Source organism: Felis catus, chromosome C2 (genome assembly GCF_018350175.1).
Source record: "Felis catus isolate Fca126 chromosome C2, F.catus_Fca126_mat1.0, whole genome shotgun sequence".
NCBI lineage: Eukaryota > Metazoa > Chordata > Mammalia > Carnivora > Felidae > Felis > Felis catus.
Window position 1 is genome coordinate 17,222,456 of NC_058376.1, and position 14,935 is coordinate 17,237,390.

General features: G+C 36.1%; 1 pseudogene; it reads right to left on the reverse strand.

The window, feature by feature from the left end:
• Positions 1-12,040: 12,040 nt before the first annotated feature.
• LOC111556499 lies at positions 12,041-12,230 on the reverse strand (annotated as a pseudogene).
• Positions 12,231-14,935: the final 2,705 nt, after the last annotated feature.

Below are 14,935 nucleotides of genomic sequence, written 5' to 3' on the forward strand. Positions count from 1 at the left end.
ACTTTTTCTATTCATCTTAGTGCATACTGAATAGTGGCACGTATCTTGATGGTTTTGACTGATACTTATTCTTTGGTTCCCTTGCATGCTTGTATCTGAAACAGTACCAAATGTTATTAATATTGAGAAAGTGGAATTGTAAAATATGTATCTCTAAAGACACTATAGTTTCTTTCATATTTTGAACATCACAATATTTTTCTCCTTGATGTAAACATAGGGGTGAAAAGAATATTTGCAAAAGTAAGTAGTATACAAATATGAGGATAGAGCTCAGTGTAAAATTTATAAATATATAAAATTCCTTTGCTTTCAACACTCATGACTGTCGGGGTCTGCCAGGCTGGAAATATTGTGGCCTATTAGCAGCCAAAATGTGTTCTGAACCAGAAAACAATGTTTGATTTGAGGCCAACATTTTTCCCAAAGAACTTATTTCTGAAATTTGTACTTCTCTAGTAAGTAACAATGTTTCCTGGAGTTAGTGACTATAAGATGTCCTAGCTCTGTGAATTGGCGAAGCCTGCAAGTGTGAGAAAATATGAGCATGAGGAATAGAAAAGTATTGAGTCTTAATAATAGTTCAAAATCTTATTCTGCCCTTTCTGAAAGAAAAGCAAACACTCCAATGTTCTTGCAGAGATTACTGAAGTTTTTGTGCATCTTTTCTTTAAAATTTTGTATTAAAAATTTAGACCCTAGTCCCTGCTACTTACCTATTTTTTAAGTAAATGCTTCAATGATATATCAGAAAACATGTTGTGCCTTAGGTTGGAGGAAACAGAACTCAGTATGGCTCTAACAACCAGGTGCATTTACGGGCTTAAATATCCAGAGGTGGTTCTACCTTCTGGGCGGATTGATTTGGCATTTTAAGGATGTTACTGAATTCTTGTCCATTTGAAATTCCAGGGTAGGCTTTCTTCTAAGGCAAGTTCCCCAGTGTGTTCCAAGATGACTGTCATTAATCTTTAGCGGGTATGTACGTATGTACTTCATTGGATAGGCGGAAAGAGAGAGAGAGAGTTCTAGTAGCTCTCTCAAAGGTCAAGATTTCTTCCTTCTCATTAGCTCCTAGAAAGAACAATTAAGTACGTATACACTGAATAGCATAGGATAGCCTTCTCAAACTTTTATGTAAATCTGGATGTACATAAGGGTCGTCCCCGGACTCTGTCAAGGTAAAGATTCTTATTTGGTAGATCTGGGGTGAAGTTGGATAATTTAGATTTTTAACGAGTTTCTGTGCAACATCTATGCTTGTGGTCCTTATGTCTTTCAATTGCTAAGTATTCCTCATGTTCTCTCACTGTCTATAATAACTTTTGATTGACTATTCTAGAATAAAATGCCCATTACTTACTTCAAAGAAAGAAGTTCGCTCGCATCTAATACTGCTATGACTTTTGATGGCTTTTTTTTCTCTTTCTCCATATTGAGACAAAACTTTACAAAGTTGCCTTTAAGCCAAGTAGTACTACAAGAGAACATTTTTAATAAAAAAAAACTTTGAGAAAAGCGATTTAATTTTATTTTTGTAGTCTTTAAACATTTTTATTAGAGTTATTTACTTTTACGACACTGTTCCAAAGAGTTTTCTCAAAGTCAAGGGAAAGCTCTTGTATTTATCTATATTTCATTCTCTCCTTCTCTCTCCTTTATTCACCTTTTTTTCTACTTTATTTTTGAAAGTTTTTATTTAAATTCCAGTATAGTTAACATACAGTATATTAGTTTCAGATGTGCAATATAATGATTCAACACTTCCGTACAACACCTGGTTGTCATCACAACAGGTGCCCGTCACCTATTTTCCCCACCCCACCCCCCATCCACCTCCCCTCTGGTAACCATCAGTTTGTCATCTAGAGTGAAGAGTCCGTTTTGTGGTTTGCCTCTCTCTTTCTCCCTTTCTTTTCCCTTTGCTCATTTGTCTTGTTTCTTAAATTCCACATATGAGTCAGAAAAGTAATTTTATTTTTCAATTTTTATTAATGTTTTCAATTTAAATTCAAGTTAGTTAACATATAGTGTAGTCTTAGCTTCAGGAGTAGAACACAGTAATTCATCTCTTATATATGACACCCAGTGCTAATCCAAAAAAGTACCCTCCTTAATGCCCATTACCCATTCAATCCTTCCCCCCCATTCATCTCCCCTCCAGTAACCCTGTTTTTTCTCTGTATTTAAGAGTATCTTATGATTCACCTCCCTCTTTGTTTTTATCTTATTTTTCCTTCCTTTGTCCTATGATTCTCTGTGTGTTTCTCAAATTCCATTACCGATTGAAATTATATGATATCTCTATTTCTCTGACTTATTTCACTTAGCATAATACACTCTAGTTCATCCACGTTATTGCAAATGGCAATATTTCATCATTGTTGATTGCCAAGTAGTATTCCATTGTATCTATGTACCACATCTCCTTTATCCATTCATCAGTCAGTGACTATTTGAGCTCTTTCCATAATTTGTCTATTGTTGATAGTGCTATTATAAACATTGGGGTACATGTGCCCCTTTGAATTGGCATTTTTGTATCCTTTGGATAAATACCTAGTAGTGCAATTGCTGGGTTATAGGTTAATTCTATTTTTATTTTATTTTTTTGAGGAACCTCCATACTGTTTTCCAAAGTGGCTGTACCAGTTAGCATTCCCACCAACAATGCAAAAGAGTTCCCCTTTCTACACAGCCTCACCAATATCTGTTGTTTCCTGAGTTGTTAATTTTAACCATTCTGACAGGTATGAGGTGGTATCTCTTTGTGGTTTTGATTTGTATTTCCCTGATGATAACTGATGTTCAGCATGTTTTCATGTGTCTATTAGCCATCTGGATGTCTTCTTTGGAAAACTGTCCATTCAGGTCTTCTGCCAATTTCTTCACTGGATTATTTGTTTTCACAATACTGTGGTATCGGCACAAAAAAGACACATAGATTAATGTAATCAAATACGGAACCCAGAAATGGACCTACAAATATATGGCCAACCAATCTTTGACAAAGCAGGAAAGAGTATCCAATGGAAAAAGACAGTCTCTTTACCAAATGGTGCTGGGAGAACTGGACAGTTCTGCCATGCAGAAAATGAACCTGGACCACTTAATGGACCACTTACCAGAAAATGAACCTGGTACATGCAGAAAAATGAACCTGGACCACTTTCTTACACCATACACAAAAATAAACTCAAAATGGATGAAAGACCTAAATGTGAGACAGGAAACCATCAAAATCATAGAGGAGAAAACAGGCAACAATCTCTTTGACCCAGACTGCAACAACTTCTTACGTGATATGTCTCCAGAGCAAGGGAAACAAAAGCAAAAATGAACTATTGGGACTTATCAAGATAAAAAAAAAAAAAAAAACAAAAAACAAAACCAAAAAACTTCTGCATAGCAAAGGAAACAACAAAACTAAAAGGCAACCATCGGAATGGGAGAAGATATTTGCAAATGACATATCAGATAAAGGGTTAGTATGAAAAAAGTAATTTTAAAAGACAATTCCCACATGATTTCTTATTGTCATTTGTTTGAAAATTGTACTAGAGATAAAAGAAAATATCAAGAAAATATTTTCCCAGATTTCAAAATAAAATGATAAAAATGCTACTCTAACATGTAGTGTTTTGAATAAATCACTCACTCCATCTTAGTATAAATCTGTAATCTTGACACTAGAAAATTATTTTAGAAGCAAATAAAAACTACGGCTTAGCTTTTTTTGAAGTGCTGTATCACAGTTGTGACCCAAAGAAAGAATTGAGGACATTCTAACAGAGGATTCTTTAAGTTCCTCTTCAAAGAATGTGCATTTGCTAATTACCCAAATTTACCTCACAGTAAAAAGTATAATGTTCATTAGAAAAGTCACAGACTGGGGCACCTGGGTGGCTCAGTTGGTTAAGTGTCCGACTTTGGCTCAGGTCATGAGTTTGAGCCCTGCTTTGGGCTCTGTGCTGACAGCTCAGAGCCTGGAGTCCTCTTCAGATTCTGTGTCTTCTCTCTCTCTGCCCCTCCCCCGCTCACACTCTATCTCTCTTTCAAAATAAACATTAAAAGAGTTTTTTTAAATAAGAAAAAAAGAAAGAAAAGTCACCGAAAATTTCATATTGAAGTTTGAGTATCTCCTCTGCTGTAAGTTTTTAGTTAAAAGCTACCATAAGTTGTGGTTATTCCTTTTTTGAAATTGTTCATTGACTTTCCAGAGCTCAAAACACACATTGCCATTAAATTTCTTAGTTTATATCCTGTGTATGACCTTCCTAGACTTCTGATTTCACTGATCATTCCTTCTCTTCTCTCTCAAAAATTGTTCCACAGAAAAACCTAATTTCTTGACAACTGATCTTTGTGATCTCCAGTCATTCATTCATATCTCCCTCTTACCCCCACTGTCTTTCCAAAGTTCACACTTTATCCCTCCATTGGCCTTTCTCTTTTCCTTCTTGGAGTATGCCCATATTTCAAAACTTACTGAAATCTCTATTACACTCAAGGCTATAGCAATCTTTCCTCCATCAACATTTGTAATACTACCTTGTAGAACACATGAATTAGTCATGAAGTCCATTGTATCCTTTTTATACTATTATTGCCTTATAACCTTTAATTCATTCATTGTTTTTTAATATGTATAGGTTATACCATTTGTCTTTAGCTAGCATCTTTCTCTATCTGTCTATCTATCTAAAGAGAGAGATAGATCTATATAGATATAGATCTATCTAGACATAGATAGATATAGAATATCTCTATAGATAGATACATAGATAGATGATAGATAGAGACAGTGTATATATATATATATATATATATATATATATATATGTAGGTATATACATATGTGTGTGTGTCACTCAAAATATATTGAGCTGGTTTGCTATATTAAAAAAAACTATTACACATTGAACTACTATATTTTGAAAAAAATAGCTGCAACAAGTATTATCTAAAGAATATTTTCTTGGGGCGCCTGGGTGGCGCAGTCGGTTAAGCGTCCGACTTCAGCCAGGTCACGATCTCGCGGTCCGTGAGTTCGAGCCCCGCGTCGGGCTCTGGGCTGATGGCTCAGAGCCTGGAGCCTGTTTCCGATTCTGTGTCTCCCTCTCTCTCTGCCCCTTCCCCGTTCATGCTCTGTCTCTCTCTGTCCCAAAAATAAATAAACGTTGAAAAAAAAATTTTTTTTAAGAATATTTTCTTTACTACATTGTTGAATGCTTATCCTGGAATAAGAAATATAAATGTTTCCTCATGTCAGGAGAAAAAATTTAAATCTGAACATGGAATTATCTATTCAAAAATTCATGTTACATTGGTGGATTACTTAGTTTTTCAGAAGAATTTAGAACTAAGAAGGATTTACTTTTGTGATCTCTAATTTACACGAGCCAAATTACACTAAGGTTGGTTAAGAAGACAAGATAATTTCCAGGGATGTTTCAAAATATTTTAATGAGCCTCTTGCTGTTTTAAAAACTACAATCTTGGATATATATTCAGGTTTCTTTCTTATTCTGTTCATAAATTTTGCACTTTTTCACCTATTAAGTTTTTACAAAGTTCAAAAAGTGGCCAAATGTACCTTCTGGCCAAGTACAAAAGCATGATGGGAGGTTCTTGGCGCTCCAATACTCCACAGTCTGAATTTACATGAGTTTCATCCTACCAGTATATCATGAGACAGAGGCTTTTATAATTATTCTACCAGAATTTTGTCACCTTGGGTGCACACTAGCATCACCTGGAGAGCTTATAATAAAATACTAAAACCCAAGAATTATTATACAGCAAATAAATCTAAGTTTCGGTGGGTAGGAGTGGTCAAAAATAAAGATTTTTAAATACTTCAAATTATTCAAATGTATGGTCAGGGTTAAGATTAATTGACTTGGGGAATGACCATTGGGTAAATATCTTAAAGATTCTCACATATGGTGTGCAGCCCACCATTTGTACTATTATTCAGGGCCCACAAACGTTAGGGGGAGGCTTGTCTTTTCTCTCCCGTGGATCTTTACTTCTGATCTGAGCAAAGAATGGGCTTTAATGCTTAGCTATTAAAACATAATTTTAATCCTAGGAACTTTCTTGCTTTCAACAGCAAGGTAAGTTTTCTCTTTGCCTGGAGACTGTTTACTACCTACTAGTAGGAGATTCTAACTTTTTTTTTTTTCCATTTTATGTCATTTGTACTTCTATGGATTGAATTCAATGTTATGTGCTCTCCACGATACACTCTGGTAAGTACACTCCACCCAGGTGAAGTTAAATTCTCAGCAGGTCCCAAAGTTTGCTTTCCCTGGGGATATCTTTATTTAGAAAAAGCGAACAAAGATCTTCCCTTTTCTTCCATCGAGAATGGGTCATTACAGCACGCAAAACTTTTGGTAAGAGTTTGACTTCTCCTTTAGTTTTTCCATTGACAGAGAATATGCAGGCAAAGACAACAACAGTACCTGCTCTCCTTCGCTAGTTATCTCTCATTGCAAAAGAATGTACTTTTAATAGAGTTTATACCTTTTCTTTCACATCATTTCATTTAAACTCTTCGCTTGGAAGAGGTTCTTTAAGTTCTTTACTAGTACTCAAAACTAAAATAATGCCATAAAGAAGACTTGATGAGAGAACATTTTGTTAATTTCAATAAAATAAGTATTTTTGTTTCTATCCATCCTATTGTAATTGTAGCCCTCTTTGTTTTTCCAGGACTCCATGTCATAAATTATCCCCTTATGACTTCAAGTGCTCCCTTATTATTGACTTTTTTCCTTGGCATGTATAGATTTTTCCTTTCACAGTAATAGAGAAAACAGTAATCTTGTACTCTGTGCTCCACATCCAGCCACCTTTCTGCACTTCTTCTCCCTCTAAACGCCAAGAATAACAAATCTACAATCCGTGCTCATGATTTCCACCTCCTTTTTCTTCCCATTGAATTCTCCATGTGCTGTAACTTGACTTCCATCCCAAAGATTTCTCTAAGTCTGCCTTAATTATCTCCTTAGGAACCCCCTTTGCATCCATCCAAGTTCTTATCTAACTTGGTCCCTTGGGCATTTAACAATATTCTTTTGCAATCCTTTTCTTAGTTCCTTTGACTCTAATCATACTTATTTTCATTCTGTTTCTCTAATCATTTCTGTCCCTACTCCTTTCAGGCACTGCTATCTCTCTCCAAGGCTTGAAAAGTGCCATTCCATAGAATCTGTTTTTACATTTTTCTCTTCTCAATTTTCACACATCCCTAAACAATTCCTTCCATGTTAGTTCCTTGACCTATCATCTGCATCACAATGACTTTGGTATTGAATTGACTATAAAAATGTGTTTTTTATAGGATACTCCAATCAAATCATCGAAAGCCAAATTCATCCCCCTCCTGTTGTCATTCACGCAAACATTTGGTCAATAAATAATTATTGAACATCTTCTTTTGTGAGGTATTATTTTAAGTGTGATGAAAAGAACCATGAGCAAAAATGCCAATGTCTAAGTTCTAACACAAATGGAGCAGAAAGAGTACTCGAGTAACTGGGAGAATAGTGTAATAAAGGGAAGATTGTAGGACGTTCACAATTGAAAGGGAACATTTGAAGTGTGATTTTATTGAGGATAAACTTGAAATGTTGAGGATACAACCAAGCGGAGGAGTCTTGTAGGGAGTTAAATGTCAGTTTGGAGTTTAGGAGAGAGACCTTAGTTGTATACAATAAATAAGAGGGCTCAGGACTTAGATAATAAGATTCATGACATTGAATAAAAGCATCAAGGAGGTCATTGTAGATACAGAATGTCAGAGGTCTATTGGAGTCTTTGGACAAACCACCATTTGGATATTAGGGAGATGGAAATAGAACAGCAAAAGTCAGTGGAAGGTAAGAGAACCAGGGCAGAATGATTTCCTGGAAGCCGACTTAAAGACACATTTCAAGAAGGAGGGAATAGCGCTTACTCTTGGAAATCCAATTAATATTTTGAGGAAGGTAATTCTAAGCATTTCTATTTGTACTGATGTCAGGATCATATCCACATATCCGGTGAAATGTGGAGGTGCTACCCTTGGGGCAAAGGTTAAAGGAAAGGTGGAAGACAAAGCCACCTAAAAATATTTTTAGGCTAACAATCCATGTACATAAAGAACACAGTAACTTTCAAAGTCAACATGGACCTCATTCAAATGTAGGTTTTTGCTTTTTTAGAAGGAAATATGTAAATCAGGGGGAAAAAAACTAAGAACTTCTAGTAAACTTGGCTTTAAGATCAAGTTTAAAAACTCCATTATTTTTAAAAGGGAAATAAATATTACCCCATCATAGCAGAACATTTTAATTGATTCTACATTGTCTATCATCAACGTGGAGGGAAGATTTGTATCTATTATTAGAAATTTATTTATTTATTAAGTCATTATGCTTTCTGTTAATTCAATATTTGGTGGTTAGGTGAAGCAAGTTCTGATAAGTATAGAGAACACTATTGCTCTTTTCCTTAGTAGATTCACATATTCACCCTCTGCATGCTCATGGAAGTTTCCTAAAACCATCTGTTGTGCATGATTGAATTGGGACATTTCTTTCTGCTTTGTCTTTTACTTTCTAAAGAAAGACATGCAGATGAATCTTAGGACTGAAATGACTTTTCTATGAATTATAAGGTGTCCCTGGTAACTGAAGATACAGACTTCTCATCTTCTAGCAGATGATGCCTTTAACTGAGTTATTTTGCAGAAGAGGGACACTCACAAGATTAAAAAATATAGTTAGAAATTAGTTAGGTTTTGAGTGTCCTTTGGTGATTTAGAGTCAGAGACCTTCTCATGACTTCCTTAACATCCGTAACACTGTCCCTTGATTGTGGGTTTGGCTTCTGGCTTTGTCCAGCAAAGCCGAGGACAGCAGAAAAAGATTACTCAAGACTCTATGTAAGTCAAGAGAACTGAGAGGGAGGCTACGGGAAGTCTCCCTGAGCTGCTCTCAAGCTCCTGCATTTATTAAGCATACGTTTAGGGAAAGAAACATTGTGCAATATGTCAGGGGGCTATGTGCTAGTAAGAAAGTATAGAAAGCATGCAGAAAAACAAGTTAAGGCATTCCCAAGACTACAAAAGAGCAGATGAAGAAAGCAGGGTGGAAAACAAGATAAGATATTCCATATGATAACGTGGTGTGAGGAATTCATGAGCACAGGCAGGACCCAACCCCTAGATATACATTGACTAGATAAGCAAAGCATGGCCCGTTGTTTTCAGCAAGGCCAGAAAGCAGTGTTCTGCTTTGGAATGCATTCCTTATAATCTCCTAACCCAGGACATGGCTATTTGATTTCCCACGTAAGATGCCTTCCTCCCCCCCACCCCCGCCCAGATCTTCACACATCCTTCCCGTAGCCTGTGTTTTAAGGTAGAATAGGAGTGCCAGAACTGAGCTACCTGGCCTACTACAATTTGATAAATTGTACACAATTTATATAATTGTACAATTTGATAAAGACCACAAGGCTTTACCAAAGGTCAGCAAATGAGACTGGAGAAGACATTCTAGAATAGCATGTTCTCTCTTTGTACCTTTTTAGGAGGTGTTGGGTAGAAATGTGAATCCTGCTATGATTATTTTGCCTCTTGGTAGGAAGTGAGCCTTAGGACAAGACTCGCAGAAGACAGAGGAGACTAATTAAAAAATCCTGCTTGCTGGGGTACCTGGGTGGCTCAGTAGGTTAATGGAGTGTAATTTAGGATCAGACCAGAGTAGTCAACTTTTGTCTCCACGAGAGTATTGTTTACAACTTGGCCATCCCCTGCCTATTAACTGTTTCCCTATTTCAACCAAGAAATTTTCACAGCATCCAACAACCCAAATGAACATTCAAATTTCATAATAAGCATAGACTACTTATGCACATGCAAGTTTGTTACAAATGAGGATAAACAATGAATTACCCATGACCACAGGGTTTGAGTGTGATCAATTTTTAAATTTTGTGTGAAAAGCAGTATTTACAAGTTCTTTTTGAATTTGTTTATTTATCAGATTGGTGCTTGGGAAGAAAAAAAAAATAAACATGTCAATAAAATTATTTTTCATCTATTAAATAGAGTGAGGAAATAAATATATAATAAATGAAAAAATAATATAATAAATGAAATGAATAAATGAAAATATAATAAATAAAATAATAAATGAAAAAATATATAATAAATGAAAAAAAATCCACTTTCTTGAAAAACACATTTAAAACATTTAAACATACAGTTAAAAACATATATATATATATGTATATATATAGAGAGAGAGAGAGAGAGTTTGTTTAATGTTTAAAGTTAAAGAAGACGCTCATATTTTTTAAAATGAATTTTTATGTTAAATACCAGATATCTTTTGGATAACTGACATTAATACTTTTTCTTTGCTTTTGTTACATCTATTGTGATTATTTACATGCAATGATTAAAAATTAGCATAGCATAAACCCAGATGCAGTGTACCAGTATTTCCTAACTTGGTGAAAATATGAATCACTTAAAAAATGACTCACATATAATTATACATTCTTTGGCAAAATAAATATGTTCTTGGAAATTTCAAGAGGTTTTAAATAGGATTTCCATTATTTAATGAATCAAAATATATTCCATGCCAAAGTGTTAATTATGATATCATATTGTATCAAATTAGGATGCATCCAGAGTAGTGGCAGGCAAACATTTTATGCAAAGAGATAAATAATAAATATCCTAGCTTTGTGATTCATAAGGTCTCTGTTGCAACTAAATGCTATTTCAGCCCTGAGTGCGGTCAGAGACAATAGGTAAATTAATGGGATTATTGTGTTCCATCAAAGCTTTACCTACAAAAAACAGGCTCTAGGTTGGATTTGATCCATAGTCCACTGTTTTGCTGACCTCTGATCTAGATTTTTAAGATATGTAGTTTCCTGATTCCTAATTAGACAAATGTATTCAGTATTTCTTGAGTAGCACATATTTATTTATTATGTACACTAATAATCTACATATATGTGTAAATATGATTTTCTAATATTTTTTGTAAAGTAAAAGTAATATCACAAAGGTTAATCAGAATGATCCTATTATCATCAAAAGTTAAGCTTGCCATTTATTTGGGACTAAACATATAAAGAAAGGAAAAATGGGGCACCTGGGTGGCTCAGTCGGTTAATTGTCTGACTTCAGCTCAGGTCATGAACTTGTGGTTTTTGGGTACGAGCCCTGCGTGGGGCTCTGTGTTGAGAGCTCAGAACCTGGAGCCTGCTTCAGATTCTGTGTCTCCCTCTCCCTCTCTGCTCCTCCCCACTCATGCTGTGTCTCTCACTCTCACAAAAATAAATAAACACCACAAAATTAAAAAAGAAAAAAGAAAGGAAAAAATATTTTAGTGAATTCATGAAATCCATCTTTATGATACTTCACGTTTTTGTCAGAATTCTATTTATAACAAATATTCTCGTGACATTTCATTTGATACTTTTAACAGTTCTAGGCTAGCATATATTAGCATACTAAATGTTAATACAGCAAATGTGAATATATTTTAGGTCTGGTTTTAGAAAGTCTTATCTATTCACATGATCATCATGAAGTTTTAACATCAGTGTTTAATCAATATTATTATTAATGTCAACTTGTATAAAAATTTCTATAACGGAAATATACTTAGAGCATGCGCACCTTATCTTTTATCTCACATTTGCCATCAAAACTGATCATACTAAAAAAAGCGATCCAGTGTTAGCTGCAATAAGTAAAGAGCTTAGAAAGTGTTGCTTCATTATTACAATAAGAAAAAACTTAATGGACTGAAAATCAATCACTTTTCTTGGATTTATCAGAGAGTTAAGATAGCAGACCCAAACACGACCTTCTAACATGAAGAGACAGCAAATCTGAGAGTCACAGCCTAGGTCTCCTTATCTGGGGCCTCTGCTGCTCAAGCCATTACCCGGTAGGAACACTTGAATGGGAATTTTTATAAATTGTTGGAGGCTGACTGTATATTAGCATAAGAGTGAGAAACTCCTGTGGGCATCGTCATGGTGGTGGGTTACTTCCAGAAACCTTACCAGGCTCTAATGGTAATGAGTCAGGAAGGATTGCAGGTGGCTCTGGCAAAGAGAGAAGAGAAGAGCCATTAGATTTCAATTAGCAATAATCGCGCTTTGGATAAACCTCATTGGCTACGATATTGTCACTGGGCAAAGCTTTAGGAGCCATTAGAAACCCCAAGACTGTTCTTCCGTAACAAAGGACTACTCTCCATCCTTAAGAATTTCTCCGGAGTCCTATCTAACCTATGGGAATGCACTTCCTTAACTCTACCCCCTCTAGTCTTCAGGTTTCACCCCGGGGTGGGGGGAGGGGGGCAGGGGGAGAAGCCAATAAACACTCGTGAAAGTCACAGTTCAAGGATTCAGGCCAAGTGAAATACTGACATAAGACTATAGAATACTTCCCTTCCTCAGCATCCTGCCCTGGCAGCAACAGGGCTCCAGGTTAATAACAGTGGATTACAGATGAAAGGGTTGCAAGACAAAGGCTCTAGCTAAGAGAGTGCCTTTAGCAAATCTCAAAGACAACAGAGGAGACAAAACAAGACAGGAGAGGGATTTGAAGCTTCTGGCACTTCCACCTGTGGCAAATATTAAACAAACAGAACTCTGAACCAGATTAGCATAAACCATTACACAAAGGCCTACTTACTCAATACATCATGTCCAGATGTCAACAAAAGAATTACAAAGTATGCTAAAGGGTGAGGAAAAACACAGTCCAAGAGACAAGGCAAACGTCAGGAACAGGCCAATATAAAACAGATGTTAAAATTAGCATACAGGGGCTTTAAAATAGCCATGATTAACACGTGATGGACACTAACGCAAAAAGTTGACACCATGGAAGTCGAGATGGGTAATGTAGGCAAACAGATGAAAACACTAAGAGAGAACTAAGACGGAATGTTAGAAATGAAAGACACTGCAACAGGTATAAGAATGTCTTTGATCATCTTCTCAATAGGCTGGACACAGCTGAGAAAAAAATCAGTGCGCTGGAATACACGACCATAGAAACATCCCAAACTGAAATGCAGAGAGGAATCAGGAAGAAGAATAGGAAAAGGAATAAGAAAGAGAGGCAGAAAGAAAGACAGAGAGACAGACAGAAAGAACAAAGGGGAAAAAAATGAAGGAAAAGACAGTATCTAAGAGCTAAGGGACAATTTCAAAAGAATCAATGTGTGTGTGATTAGAATACCAAAAAGGGAAGAAATAAAATGCTATTTGGTTGTCTCCCAATGTAGTATGCATTAGAAATTATGAACCCACTGTGCATGATTCCTAGAATTGAACAATTAAATAATTTTTTCTAGGGGAATCCAGATTTCTTTTTGTTAAAGTGGGAAGCTACAGATAACCAAGGAGAGAGGCCAGAATGCTCCATTTAACAATAGGTCTCATTTGTGTACGTCACTATGAACTCATCATGTGTAGTTTAATACAGTTATAGATGTTAACATACAGACATATTTAAGGATCTGTGTATATACACCTTATACTATATGCACATATGTTTTCCCGTTCTGTCCGCTAAGATAGCCAAGAAGTCAAGACACTCAAGTAGCAATGAACACGCCTAGCTCCTAGATATTCATTTCTAATTCTAATCTCCAACAAAATAAATCAGGGTTCGTTAGATAAACGGCTAATGTTAGGACAGGAGCAAGAAATATACAAGATCAGCCTGAGTATTTTGTAGTTTTAGAAAGTAAGAGAGTACACAACATACACACACACACACACACACACACACACACACACCTCACAATGATTTGGGCATATTAAAGTCACCGACTGAAAAACCTCTTTATCAAGCAAACTGTAAGAGACTCAACTATAGAGAACAAACTGAGGGTTGATGGAGGGAGGTGGGTGGGGGGATGAGTATGAAGGAGGGCACTTGTTATGATGAGCATTGCATGTTACATGTAAGTGATGAATCACTAAATTCTACTCCTGAAACCGATATTACACTATATGCTAACTAAATAGAATTTAAATAAAAATCTGAAGACAAAAAAAAAAAAAAAAAAAGAAAAGAAAAGAAAAAGGAAAACCTTCCTCACACCAAAGCTAGAAAAAGGAATACTGGATTATGACCCAAAGTATAAAATAAAGATCCATGAGTCCATAGTTTTATAAATAAAGATCCAAGTAAATGGGAGAGAAGAGACAAATCCCACATGCTGAAGAATTTCAAATAATGTATGTGTTTACACTGGCTTCGTTGTAGCTCAGCGTAATCCCCACTTATGGGTGGGCGGCACATACTGAGTTCTTTCCTGAAGGCGCAGGAAAGAGTGAGAAAAACAACTTCACCCGGGGGTGACTGGGTGGCTCCATTGGTTAAGCGTCCGACTTCAGCTCAGGTCCTGATCGCGCGGTTTGTGAGTTCGAGCCCCGCGTCGGGCTCTATGCTGACAGCTCAGAGCCTGGAGCCTGCTTTGGATTCTGTGTCTCCCTATCTCTCAGCGCCTCCCCTGCTCATGCTCTGTGTCTCTCTGTCTGTCAGTAATAAATAAATGTTAAAAAAAAAACTTTTTTAAAAGAGGTATGCTCCTGTCAAGCAGCACTTCGGCCAGGAGATCAAGAACATTATCAACACTGACAAGTTATATTAATATGGGTATACGCTTACCAGGGTAAATATACACCCTTGATATGATGTAATGAAAATAGCAGCTTACCTTTGTGGTCTTCCTCTGAGACACCCATAACCACCATCTAATCGTGAGAAACACACCAAATTCCAATAAAGAGGCATCCTGCAGCTTACTTCACCAGTACTCCTCAAAACTGTCAAGTTCATCAAAAACAGAAGTCTGAAAAACTGTCATAACCAATAGGATCCTAA